Source organism: Pteropus alecto, unplaced genomic scaffold (assembly GCF_000325575.1).
Source record: "Pteropus alecto unplaced genomic scaffold, ASM32557v1 scaffold44, whole genome shotgun sequence".
NCBI lineage: Eukaryota > Metazoa > Chordata > Mammalia > Chiroptera > Pteropodidae > Pteropus > Pteropus alecto.
The window spans coordinates 8,367,419-8,380,091 of NW_006436812.1; the positions used below are offsets into that span (position 1 = coordinate 8,367,419).

The 12,673-nt window shown below is 43.0% G+C and overlaps 1 protein-coding gene across 2 annotated transcripts in view; it reads right to left on the reverse strand.

The window, feature by feature from the left end:
* The window catches only part of CORO1A (coronin 1A), a 5,939-nt gene extending 5,488 nt beyond the window's left edge, over window positions 1–451 (reverse strand). Inside the window, exon 1 of one of the 2 annotated variants that reach the window (XM_006914083.3) lies at window positions 305–451. The gene's annotated coding sequence lies outside the window, so the exon portion shown is untranslated. The remainder of the gene's footprint in view (window positions 1–304) is intronic. The other variant, XM_006914082.2, reaches the window with a different exon arrangement.
* Window positions 452–12,673: the final 12,222 nt, after the last annotated feature.

Here is a 12,673-nt window from a genome sequence, read left to right on the forward strand (position 1 = left end):
GGGAGAGTCTCCGCATGTGTCCTGATCCCTGGCTCCCCTACCTCCATCTTGGTTGCCGTGGCCTCTCACCCTTGCCTCTTCCGTGGCGCTCTTGGACACACAGATGGACCCTCCCACGTGCACCCACACCCTCAGGCTCATCCTCTCCACACAGGGTGAGCACGAGCTCTGTCCTCATCCCAACACCAGCCCTGCTCTGACAGTCCATCCACCCCCACAGTCGGCTTCTGCCAAGCTCATGCCTGCCCCACAGGTGGCCCAGGGCAGTGATGCCTAGTCCCTTCCCTGGGGACTCCATGCTTACCTGCTGCTGAGACCCCCAAATGGAGGAGGGAAAGGAGGAGGAAGACGCCGGAGGAGCCAGAGACTGCCTGCTGAGGATGCTCTTGTCAAGACAATGAATGAGAAGCGGCGGCTGCCCGCCTCCTGAGGGGTGGCAGCGCCCCTTTGGGCGGAGCTCTTAAAGGGAGAGCCCTTCCCTCCGCGGAGGCGCCGCCTCGCCCCACCAGCCCGCAGCCTCCTTCTCCTCCCTCTGCCCAGAAGCTCGGCGCCCTGCGCTGCCAGTTCCAAACCAAGACAGACTCAGCTGGCCAGTTGCTGACAATCTAATCCGCACTTTTTTAATGTCAAAACGCAAAAATATCTTGTTCCTGCTTCCCTCCTTCAGTCCTCTCCCAGCCTACTTGCCATTCTTTGCCTGGCATCAGGCACATCAGGCCCATCAGGCTTTTGTACAGGCCCCCATGACCACCGCCGGCTAAGGCTATGCTGCCTTCTCTCTCCTCACAGACCCGGAGCAGAGCACAGGACCAGGCAAGAATGAGGGAGAGCCCCGCACTGACCTGCAGCCAGGAGACCCCGGGTCTTGCACAGGCTCCTGTATTTACAAATGAGTTGCCTCAGAAGAGTCACTTAACCTCTTAGGTCTCATGACTTCATTTAGGGGCACCTTTGCCCTGCATATAGAGCACCTGTCTGTGCAGGGGCTACAAAGGTGAATGAGTCAGGTTCCTGCCTCCAAAAAGCTCTCAGTCTGCTGGAATGAGGGGAGCAAATGACAGCTCGGAGGGAGCTAGGCAGGGGTGGAAGCCCGGACTTCAGACTTGGGAGGAAGGAGGGATCTGTGCCCATCCTTGGATACAGAGACCGGCTTCTGGAGGTAGCAATGCAGAGGGCACGAAAGGTCTATTCTAGAATCAGAGGGCTTTATGAGTTTCGCTCCTGGCTGTCACACCCACTGAGTGACCTGGGGCATGTTACTTAATCTCTCTCAGCCTCAGTTTGCCCCTCTGTAACAGAGTCATACCTACCTCGTAAGATAATGGGGAAAGAAAAGCCTTATGCGCCTCATCTGGAATATAGTAAGTGCTTAATAAAGATTAGCTTTTATCATTATTACTATTTACAGAACATTTGGGCTGGACCTGAAAGGATGAGAAAGAGCCACCAGGTGCGACTAGAGAAGGTCTTGTAGGCTGAGGGGCAGCCTGAGCAAAGGCCCCATAATGTGGCTTTTCCAAGATACAGGTTCAAATCCTACCTCCACCACTGATTGGTTGAATGATCTTGGGCAAGAGGTCCAACTCCTCTGAACCTCAGTTTCTTCATCTGTCAATGGGGGATAAATACAATTTGTCCTGCCCACCTCACAAAGCTATGAGGCTCAAATAAGACAATGTATGTGAAAGTGTTCTACAGATTATTCTGTTGTAAAAACCAGTGGGTTGTGTTGTACCCGAGAGCCCGCTATTGGGCAAGGCTGGGCAGGGACTTTGCTGTGCAGTCTCCAGTTGCAGTGATAAGAATAACAGCTGGTGTTTATTGAGTGACTACTATGTGCCAGGCAGTGTTCTAAACACTAAAAATACGCTACTCTCATTTAACCCTCACAATGCCCCTAGTGGCAGATACCACCACCATTTCACAGAGAGGAAACTCAGGCACACACTGCCTTCAGCCCTGGAGCACTTAATTTCCAAGCAGAGAACAAACATGTTGGTGAGGGACCCGAAAACCACATCCACAAAGGCAATGAGCCTGACAGGCCTGGAGAGACAAAGGTTGGGGGAGCACAGATGCCGCTTTCACCTTCTGGTTAGGCTGCAGCGCGAGATGGGGCAGACAGGTATGGGGCTGCTGCAGGGGACAGATGCAAGGCCCGCGGTGGAAGTGATGGGAAAGTGATACCCAGTGAACACAAGAGTGAGAGTTAGTTCCACGGTGAGCAGTGAAGGCCCTGCCCTGAGGTTCTCTGTGTGTTTAAGAAGGGGTTCACGTCTTCAATGAGGGGTGTTGGAGGGTGTTCCTGCAGGGTGCTGCTGGCCCAGCATCTTACCATCCCCTCTTTACTGGTGGCCACATCCAGATTTTCCTTTGGGAAACAAAACTTTCCTCACTGGCAATCCCTGAGGTTCATGGGGAGGTCCAGGGTAGGCGCATGGCACATGCTTCCCCAGTCAAAGCAACTGTTTTTGGTTGGTTCAGGGTTGGGCATTCTCAGGTCTACATAATGAGAAGCAGACTTATTGATACTGCTAGGAAAAAGAAGCTCCTCTTTCCACTGGGGTTTAGTAAGCTGACAGGCTGTAAGCCCAGCACTAGTAGTGAGCATCTTGTCACTATGTAGGAAAAGCTGGTCAGAATGAGCTTCCACAGAGGACACAAGATTTGAAGACACATTCACGACATCGTTTGAGTACATGGATCAAGCTGCATTGAACCCCTTAACCTTTCTGTTGCATAAGGCATAACTTCCTTTTTCTCCATAGGACATTAAGTTTGAGTTGGATTTCTCACTCTTGCTACTGAAAGAGTTCTGACTGGTACACCCATCATAAAGGGAGACAGGACCAGAGGCCCTTCCAGGCTGCCAAATTCATACAGTAAAGAGAGAGTGAATGCTGAACACAGGATAAAGTCCAAACTCCTTGGCAAGGCCTGCAAGGCCTTCTCTGGTCTGTCCCACCCTAAAGAGGCTGTAGAGCATGTTGAAGGCAGACAGACCTGGGGACCCACAGCTTCACCATCTCCTGCCACCCCAGCCTAGTGCTGTTTCCTCACCTTACAAAGGGAGTATTGCCCCCTTTCTAGAGTATGTGCCCATCACTAGGCTTCAACAGTTATCAACACACAGCCGATATTGATTCCTTTCTTGTTCCACGTTATTTTCTTGGAATCTATTGAACGAATCCTAGACGGCATAGCATTTTGACTTAAATACTTCAGTATTTATTTCTGGCAGATAAAGACTTTTTAAAAACCTCTTAGAATTTTTAATAAAATTGCATAACTTTATTGATTAAATTGGGAAGAATATTAAGACTTCCATTCACAAATGTAATGTATTTTTCTATATATTTATATGTTCTTTTATGTTCTTTAATATAATTTTATAATTTTCTCTATAAAGGTGTTGTATAACTTTAGATTATTTTCCGCATAGGTATTATGGTTTTGTGACTATTTTGAATGGATTCTTTCTACTCCAGTTGTAAGCTTGTTCCCTTTTAAAATCAAATTTATTTACATACAATAAAGTTCATCTTTATTTCCATGCAATCAAACACATCTCATTTTAAGTGCATGGTTCAATTAGTTTTGACAAAGATATAAACCCTTATAATTAACCTCATAATCATGATATGGAATACTGCTATCATCTCTAAAAATTTTCCTCATGCTATTCTACAATTGATCTTTACCCTCAGCCCCAGGCAACCACAGATCTGCTTTATGTCAGTATAGATTAGTTTTTCCTATTCTAGAATGTTCCATACAAATGAAATCATACATAATGCATCTGGCTTTTTTCATTCAGCATAATGTTTTGTGATTCATCTATGTTATTGCATGTCAGATAAGAATTTTTATTTTACCAAGCACAATACCATTATGTGATACATAATTACACCTAAAAAATTTAACAATAATTTCTTAACATTATCTAATACCCAAGTTATGTTCAAATTTCCGTGATCACCTAAAAAAATGAACCCAGCAGTCAATCTTAACATCATAAAAAGTAAGACAAGCAGACATCATGTGCCTCTGATAAAATGATGCAATAATATGTAGCAGCATATTTATAGTTTTCTTGCCAAAATCACCATCCTTATCATTTTGAATCTAATCAAGTCTCCAGATCTAACTACTAGTTTATAATAAATAAGGGACAGAAGAACAGGTTAAATAACACCACAAGGAAACAATTACCTAAATCTAGAACTTGGAAAATTTTATAGGACAAATGATCTGGCTTCAACAAATACATAGCATTTAAGAAAAGGAGGGATCTACGACCATGCCATCCTGAAGAAGCCCGATCCCGTCTGATCTTGGAAGCTAAGCAGGGTCGGGCCACCGAGGAAGACCAGGTACTGTAGGTATAAAAATAAATAAATAAACAGACAAACAAACAAATAAATAAGGGATTGTAAGCTGACAAGGTCCTTGCAATTTGTGAGGTCAATCAAGAGTTGCCTCGCCTAAAAAAAAAGAGGAAGGAATCATATTAAAAAGGTCTTAAAAAATATATCGACCAACTGTAATACACAGACTTTCTTTAGAATCAGATCCAAACAAATCAACTGTAAAAGAAGATTTTAAAAATTAGGTTCAAAAAAATCATTAGATTTTTATGGAAGCACAAAAGACCCCGAATTGCCAAAGCCATCCTGAGAAAAAGAACAAGGCTGAAGGCATCACTCTGCCCGATGTCAAATTATACTACAAAGTGACAATAACCAAAACGGTATGGTGTTGGCAGAAAAACAGACACACAGAAAAGTGGAACAGAATCGAGTGTCCAGAAATAAACCCATGTTTATATGGGCAAATGATTTTCAACAAAAAAGCCAAAAACATACAGGGAGAAAGGAAAGCCTCTTCAGTAAATGGTGCTGAGAAAACTGGAAAGACACCTGCAAAAGAATGAAACTAGACTGTTGTCTATCACCACACTCCAAAATTAACTCAAAATGGATTAAGGACCTGAATATAAGAAGTGAAACAATAAAGTGCATTGAAGAAAACAGGAACGAAACTCATGAACCTTAGACTTAAAGAGGATTTTATAAATTTGACCTCAAAGGCAAGGGGAATAAAAGCTAAAATAAATGAATGAGACTACATCAAACTAAAAAGCTTCTGCACAGCAAAAGAAACCATCAAGAAGGTAAAGGAACAACCACTCAAATGGGAAAATATATTTGCAAGCAATGCCTCCAATAACAGCCTAATATCCAAAATGTACAAAGAACTCATACAATTCAATAACAAGGAAAAAAAAAAACAACAACAAACGATCCAATCAAAAATGGGCAGAGGACCTGAACAAACACTTCTCCCTAGAAGACATACAAATGGCCAACAAATATATGAAAAGATGCTCAACATCGCTAGCTATTAGGGAAATGCAAATCTAAACAACAATGATACCATCTCACACCTGTTAGAATAGCTATTATCAACAGGACAAGTAATTACAGATGTTGGAGAGGATGCAGAGAAAAAAGAACTCATATATTGCTGGTGAGACTGCAAATTGGTACAGCCACTATGGAAAACAGTATGGAGGTTCCTCTAAAAACAAAGAATTGGACAAGATGGATAATATGAATAAAGACAAAAGAAACTAAGAATTGATCTATCTTAATGATCCAGCAATCCTTCTGCTGGGTATTTACCCTGAAGACTTGAAAACTCATATCTAAAGATATTTGCACACCGATGTTCCTAGCAGCATTATTCACTGTGGCCAGGACAGGGAAGCAAACAAAGTGTCCCACAATATGATTGGCTAAAGAAGCTGTGGTACATATATACGAAGGAATAGAAGAGATGAAATACTGCCATTTGTGACAACATAGATGGACCTTGAGATAATCATGCTAAGTGATATAAGCCAGACAGAAAAAGTTGAAAACCATATGATATCACTTATATGTGGGATATAAACCTAAAAGCAATAAATGAGCAGGACAAACAAACAGAGATTCATGGACAGGGACAATAAACTAGTGGTTACCAGAGGGTGGTGGGGAGGTGGGAGGAGGGAGGTAGACGGAGTAAAGGGGACAAATATGTGGTGACATTAAAGAATTAAAAAAGGGAAAAAAGAAAAAATTATATTCTATCACTTACAACCAAGAGTCCTGACTGCTCCAAGCAGCACTAGGTCCTTAGTGTTACGCTAACATTTCATCACTAAAGAGTCTTACGAGCCCTCTGAGGTATTTTATTGTCCCTCTGTACAGATGGCAAAGCTGAGGCTCAGAGGAGATAAGCAACCTACTGAAGGTCATATAAACTGGAATTCAAATACAAATCTTCCTGACTCTGAAACCCATGAGTCCATTCAAACTGTCCGGATGACCTCTCGAAGCAGAGGTGTGCACAAAGGTGGAGAGCAATAGAGTCAGGAGGGCGAACCAGGACTGAAACATGGTAGACACTCAATAGATGTTAGTGGACTGGATGGATGACATCACATTTAAACTGGGTCTTGAATAGGCATTTGCCAAGCAAAGAAGGAAGGGGAGAGGGAGAAAAGCAATTTAGATCAAGGCGAGGCAAAAACAATGACATTTTAGGGAATGGTGCACTCTTCTCCATGGCCGAAACTTCAAGTGCTTGAGATAAAGGAGAAAGTGACAAAACTGGGAAGATCAGCAGGAGGCAGATCGTGAGGGACCTCAGCCTCTGTCTTCTTAAGGAGCGCGCTCTTGTAGGCAAGTAGAAGCCCGCACAAGTTTCTAAGTAAAGAGGTGACAGGATTTCATTGCAAGAGGTTACAGGCCTTCTCACGGCTATGGTCTTCCATCCACCTGCAGCCTCAGCCCTGTCCCACACTCAAGAACCAATTCCAGCCTTAAGCAGGAGCCACGTAAGGATGCCATGCCCACAGGCTCAGGCCTAAGTCAACCTTCTCACTAGCTATCTGTTCAGGCTGCCTTCCTCCCCTTTATGAGATGGTCATTACTCTGATTTTATGGAGAAGAGTGGTGAGAACTCTTTTGACCCCTCTGCTCCCACCAGCAACAGCATCTCCATCTTCTATAAACAGCCATAGACTTTTATCATAGAGGAGGTATTCTCCTTGGGCCCAAGGTTGATTCCACCTTCTCGGGACACATTCCTGCCCATTTCCTCAGTGAGCTCACTCCATCACTTGACCCCTTTCTCCCATCCTGCCAAGTTCTCCTCTCCACAGACCCTCTCTCTTCAGTAATAAAAAAAAGCTTAAGTCCCCTGTGTCTTTGGGAGAACCTCTCTCAATTTGGCAATCTTAAACCACTTCCGTATCACATTCTTACTGTTCGCAGTAGTTTCTTGAAAGAGCTGTTTACACTCACTGTCTCCACTTCCTCATTTCCTACTTACTCTTCCACCTACATGAGTCTGCGTTATGCTTCTACCATTCCACACAGACTGGCCCTCACCAAGGCCACTGGTTACCTGATCATTAGTCATACAAGCACATTTTGGTGGCCATTCCCTCTGGGATCTTTCCTTTCTCTGGCCTCTGGGCTCCACTCTCTCCTGGTTCTCTGCTCAGCAGCTCTCTCTCTCTCAATCCTTTGCAGAGCATCTCTTCCTTTGCTTAACGTGATATGTGTGGCGTGCTCCCCAGGACCCCGCCTCGTCTCATCACACCCAAACTCCCTGCACTATCTCATCCACGTCCGCAGCTTCGACCACACACTTTGACAAACCTCAATCAGCCTCTGTGGTCCAAACCTGCAGTCATCACTCCCTACTTCTGACTGCCAACTGTATGGCCTGAATTGCATGTCCCTTTAGCACCGTGGGGCGGGCCTCGCAGAGGAGGAAGTCTTGACATGGAATCTCTCCCTTTCTCTCCATGCCCACCACCACTGCCTGAGTTGTGTTGCTTGGATCATTGCACTGGCTCCCTAACTAATCACCTTCCTCTGATTCATCTTTTACCGCATTGCCAGAGCCACTCTCCTGGTCATAACACGGCCACCTTACAAAACTACCAGCTCCTCAGCACCTCTAGAAAAAAGTTGAAGCTCCCTCAGTGTGGAGAGCGGGTTGTAAGCTGACAAGGTCCTTACAATCTGTGAGGGCAGCCAAGGTTTACCTCGCCTCTGCAGACTCCTTCTGAGAACAAGAGAGTTTAAACATAGACGCAGGCAGGCAAACGAGCTGAAGGTCCTGAGAAGATATGACTTGGGAAGTAGAAGAAACAGTGTTGTTATGCCTAAGGGAAACTGCTTATGCCAATTATTATGATCCTGTATAAAAGCAGCTTGCGAAAATAAAGCTGTGCCACTGTTCACCATCAGTGGGCAGTGGACCTCCTGATCCCCGCTTTCTGTCTTCTTTCTTATCTTCATCTCCCACCGTTCCCACTCAGGTTTATTTTCTAGGGCCGTGCTGGACATGGCAGGATTTACCACTTGCTGGACGCGGCACCTCAGCATGGCACATGAGGCCCTTCGTGACCTTCCCCTTTCTGGCCTCGCTGCTCTTCATTACCCAAGCTCTACGCACTCCCTCATTCTTCTGGTTCAGAGGCTGAGCCCTCAGATGTCTATAGGGGAAGAGTAGAGTTCCGGCTCCCTGCTGAGGAGTGAACAACTCCAAAACTTTGTGACCGTCTCAGAGGACTAGGCAGGTAACATGAATTGTCGATGCGGATCTGGGGAATTATAACGGAATAGAACGGCTGGGGCTGAACTAGCCTTTTGCTGCCACGCGGGAATGTGGGCCTTGTGTAGCTAAACCTGGGTTTTCAAGACAAGTAGAAATACGGATTTTTTTATACAAAAGTTCCAGATCTGTCCAATGCTGGCAACTAATTAAAATTTTTCTAAAAATGTTACATGAGCAACACTAAATGTCTTTGATTTGGAAGTGGTTTTTCTGGCCAACAAGTTTTGGGACTCTGTTCTTTGCCCTCGACACAGGCCTAAAATCCCTTACTCCTTTTTGCTATCAAACTCTTACATACCTTACTTATCCTTTAAGGCTCAGGTCAAAATTTCCTTCTCTGTGAAGTCTTCCCTTACACCTCCCTACCCCACATAGCCTCTCCTTAAATGATTTCTTTTCTCCCCTGTGCTAGTGGGCCCTGGTGCATCCCTCTATTGTGGTAATTAGTACACTAGACAGTAATTGTTTACAGGTCCGGCTCCTCTTCCAGACTGAGTTTTATTTCCCCAGCACAGGGCCCAACCTGTGGTTGGCATTCAATTAACATAAATTCTTCTTTCCCAACACTGATAAGCAACCAACTCTTATACATTCAACCTCCAATATTTTCTTTCCTGGCCAATCCATCCTCTGTTCCCACTGCCATTACCCTGTGCGACCCTCCTCATTTTTACCCAGAATGATTCCGAGAGCCAAAATAATTTCCCCAATTCCAATCTCCCTCATTGCTCCCAATCCCTGTTCCTCAACCAGACTCCATCTCCCTAATGCACAGATCTGACCATGTCAATCTCATTTCAAGATTCCTCCTTTATTCCTCAGAATAATAGATGTAGAATTTGTGCCTGTCCAGCTCAGCTGATCCAGGGGTGGAAGCAGGGCCAATCAATGTCTTTTTTGGAGCCATTTCTGTCAGTATGTGAGAAAACCTTTCTGAAAATGAAGCCAACAAACAAAAACCAAGTGGGCATGAGGAATGGGAAAGAGAGAGACAGAGATTGAGCTGATGACTTTGTTGAGCCCTCGATCTAGCTGTGCATGAAGCCAAGGGCGTCCCCGGCTTTCTAGGCTCTCAGAGTCAAGGTGAGATGAACAGCCAACAGGCTGGGTTCGAATGATTTTAAAAGCAGAATTGACAAGCACATAAAGCAAAGGCCATTCGGCAAAGAAGGCCCCAGCTTGATTTATTTCCACCACGCTGCATTTTCAAAAGCCAGACTCACTACTGATCAGCTTCCATTTTGGAATTAACAAACCACGCTTACCTCACATGACCCCAGGGATAATTCTATCCCAAAGCCTTGTCAGCCCCAGGTGGGCTATTGGTAAGTGATACAAATCCTTCCTACAGCCCTCCTGGAGATGTCTGCAATAGAATCTAAGGACATCAATACTAGAAGGGATCTTAGTCCAGCTTTCTCTTTTTACAGGTGATGAAACCCAAAGACCACAGATAGAGTCTGAACAAAATCCTGGGTCTGAACTCCCACGGCACCATGTTACTCCGTTTGAGACAAGATCTTTTTCTCTTTTTTACACCTGACTGCCATTTACACACAGAACAAGTGGACACTAAGTCTTTAGGTGTTTTCAACTATCCATAAGGTGTCCTGTTTCCTTCCTTATGGTAAATAAAACCAAATAGGGAAATAAAAAGGGATGTAGTAGCTCTTGAGTAAAATAAAATAACTATAACTTTTTTTTCACTTTGTATGTGGCTATTTCTGAACCCATTTCCTTTCGTCTATATCCAGATTTTACTCTCATTTATACGGCATAAGAGCATTTAATTCAAACTATAAGCAAGGAATTCATATTTATTAGTCAGGTCTTTTTGGGATGCCGTTACAGAAACAGTTTAAACCAATGGAAGCAAAAATAGATAGATAGATAGATAGATAGATAGATAGATAGATAGATAGATAGACAGACAGACAGACAGACAGACAGACAGATAGATAGATAGATAGATAGATAGATAGATAGATAGATAGATAGATAGATAAAGGAATTTAGTGGTTTACACAACCGATAAGTCCAGAGACTGGATCCAGATGCTCAAATGATGCTGTCAAGATCATCGAGATTCTCTTTCTTCTTTATGTGTTAAATTTTTGAGCAGGTTCTCTCTAGTGGTTGCAAAGATGACCACCAGAAGCTCCAGATTTATAACCTTCCAGACGGACAACCCCAAGAAAGAGAGAGCTTCTCTTTTCCAGCAAAAGTCACAGGCTAACTCTCATTGGGCCTGCTGGGGTCACTTACCCATCCTTGAACCAATCCCTGTGGCCAGGGAGAGGGAACAGACTAAGTGGCCACGCCTCAGTCAAGTACCCACTCCTCAAGTTGGGAGGGTGGAGTCAACCATCTACTAACCTCTTGAACTGAGAATGGAGGCTTAGACCAATCATTTAAAATAGAATGGATATTGAGAGGCAAATATGACCACTATAGTTCCCCAAAGTAAATTCAGGGTGGACAAAAACACAAACCAAACTGCATGATTTAGATAGCTATTGTCACTGAATCACCTCTGTTTCTCATGATAAGATTCTCATGTCTTAAAGTACATAAATATTAGGGTAATAAGAATTGAATGGTAGCTATAAAGTTTTTTTTTAATGTTCTTATTTGAGTCACAGAAATGTACATGACCCATCTTTCCATTGCCACAATGCAATATATATAATCACATATTTCAAAGCCGAAAGGAACCATTTCATCCGGAGAAACTGAGAACCGAAGAGTGAAGTGATCTCTAGAACCACCCACTAAGTTAGTTATGATTTTTCTCACCATGTTCCAGCTGTTTCTGATGGTGCAGTATACATCTATTGTTTTTGCCTGGTTATCATCTATATGATAAGAACTAGAAATTCCTTTGGAAGTCTGTAGTGATGATATGATTGTTGCCTACTCAACCTCTATTCACTCCAAATGATTTGTCTAACTCAATTATGGAACTCCTATTTCTTGTGCCAGTGACTGAGTCAGGAATGGTTACTTGCCTCAAATTGGCCAATGAGACCAGTAGTTGTCGTGGGAAGTAGGGTAGGTGGCCTCCATATAAAAATTTCCTTGCCAAAACTTATTACCTAATTCTTTTATTATAGCCACCCTAGTGAGTGTGAAAAGGAATCTCACTGTGCTTTTTATTTGCATTTCCTTAATGACTAATGATGTTAAGCATCTTTTCATGTGCTTATTGGCCATTTGTACATTTTTCTTGGAGGAATGTCTATTCAGATTCTTTGCGCACTTTCAATTGGGTTGTCTATTAAATACTGAATTGTAAGAGTTCTTTATGTATTTTGGATGTAAGTCCTATATAAGATGTATAATTTATAAATATTTTCTCTTGTTCTGTGGATTTTTTTTTTTTTACTTCCTTGATGGAGTTCTTCGAAGCTCAAAGGTTTTAAATTTTGATGAAGTCAATTTATCTATTTTTCTTTTGTTGCTTGTGTTTTAAAGTACATAAATATTAGGGTATTTTTTCAAGGCCATGAAAAAAATCCCTGTTTACTTCCAAGTTTTATAGTTTTAGCTTTTACATATAGGCTTTTGATCTATTTCGAATTAATTTTTATATATGATGTGAGATAGGAAGTCCAAATTCATTCTTTTGCATGTGTATGTACAATTTATCCTAGCACTGTTTGTTCAATGACTATTCTTTTCCCCACTGAATGGTCTCAGCGCCCTTGTTGAAAATTAATTGACCATGGATATATGGGTTTATTTTTGACTCCAGATCCTATCCACACTGTCTTGACATAACTTGGTAGTAAGTTTTGAAACTGGGGAATGTGAGTCCTCCAACTCTGTTCTTTTACAAGATTGTTTTATCTATTCTGGAACTCCTGAGTTTCCATACGAATTTTAGAATATACTTGTCAATTTTTACAAAAAAAACCCACTGGGATTCTGATAGAGATTGTGTTTAATCTGTCGATCAATTTAACAACATTATGTCTTCTGATCCGTGGATACA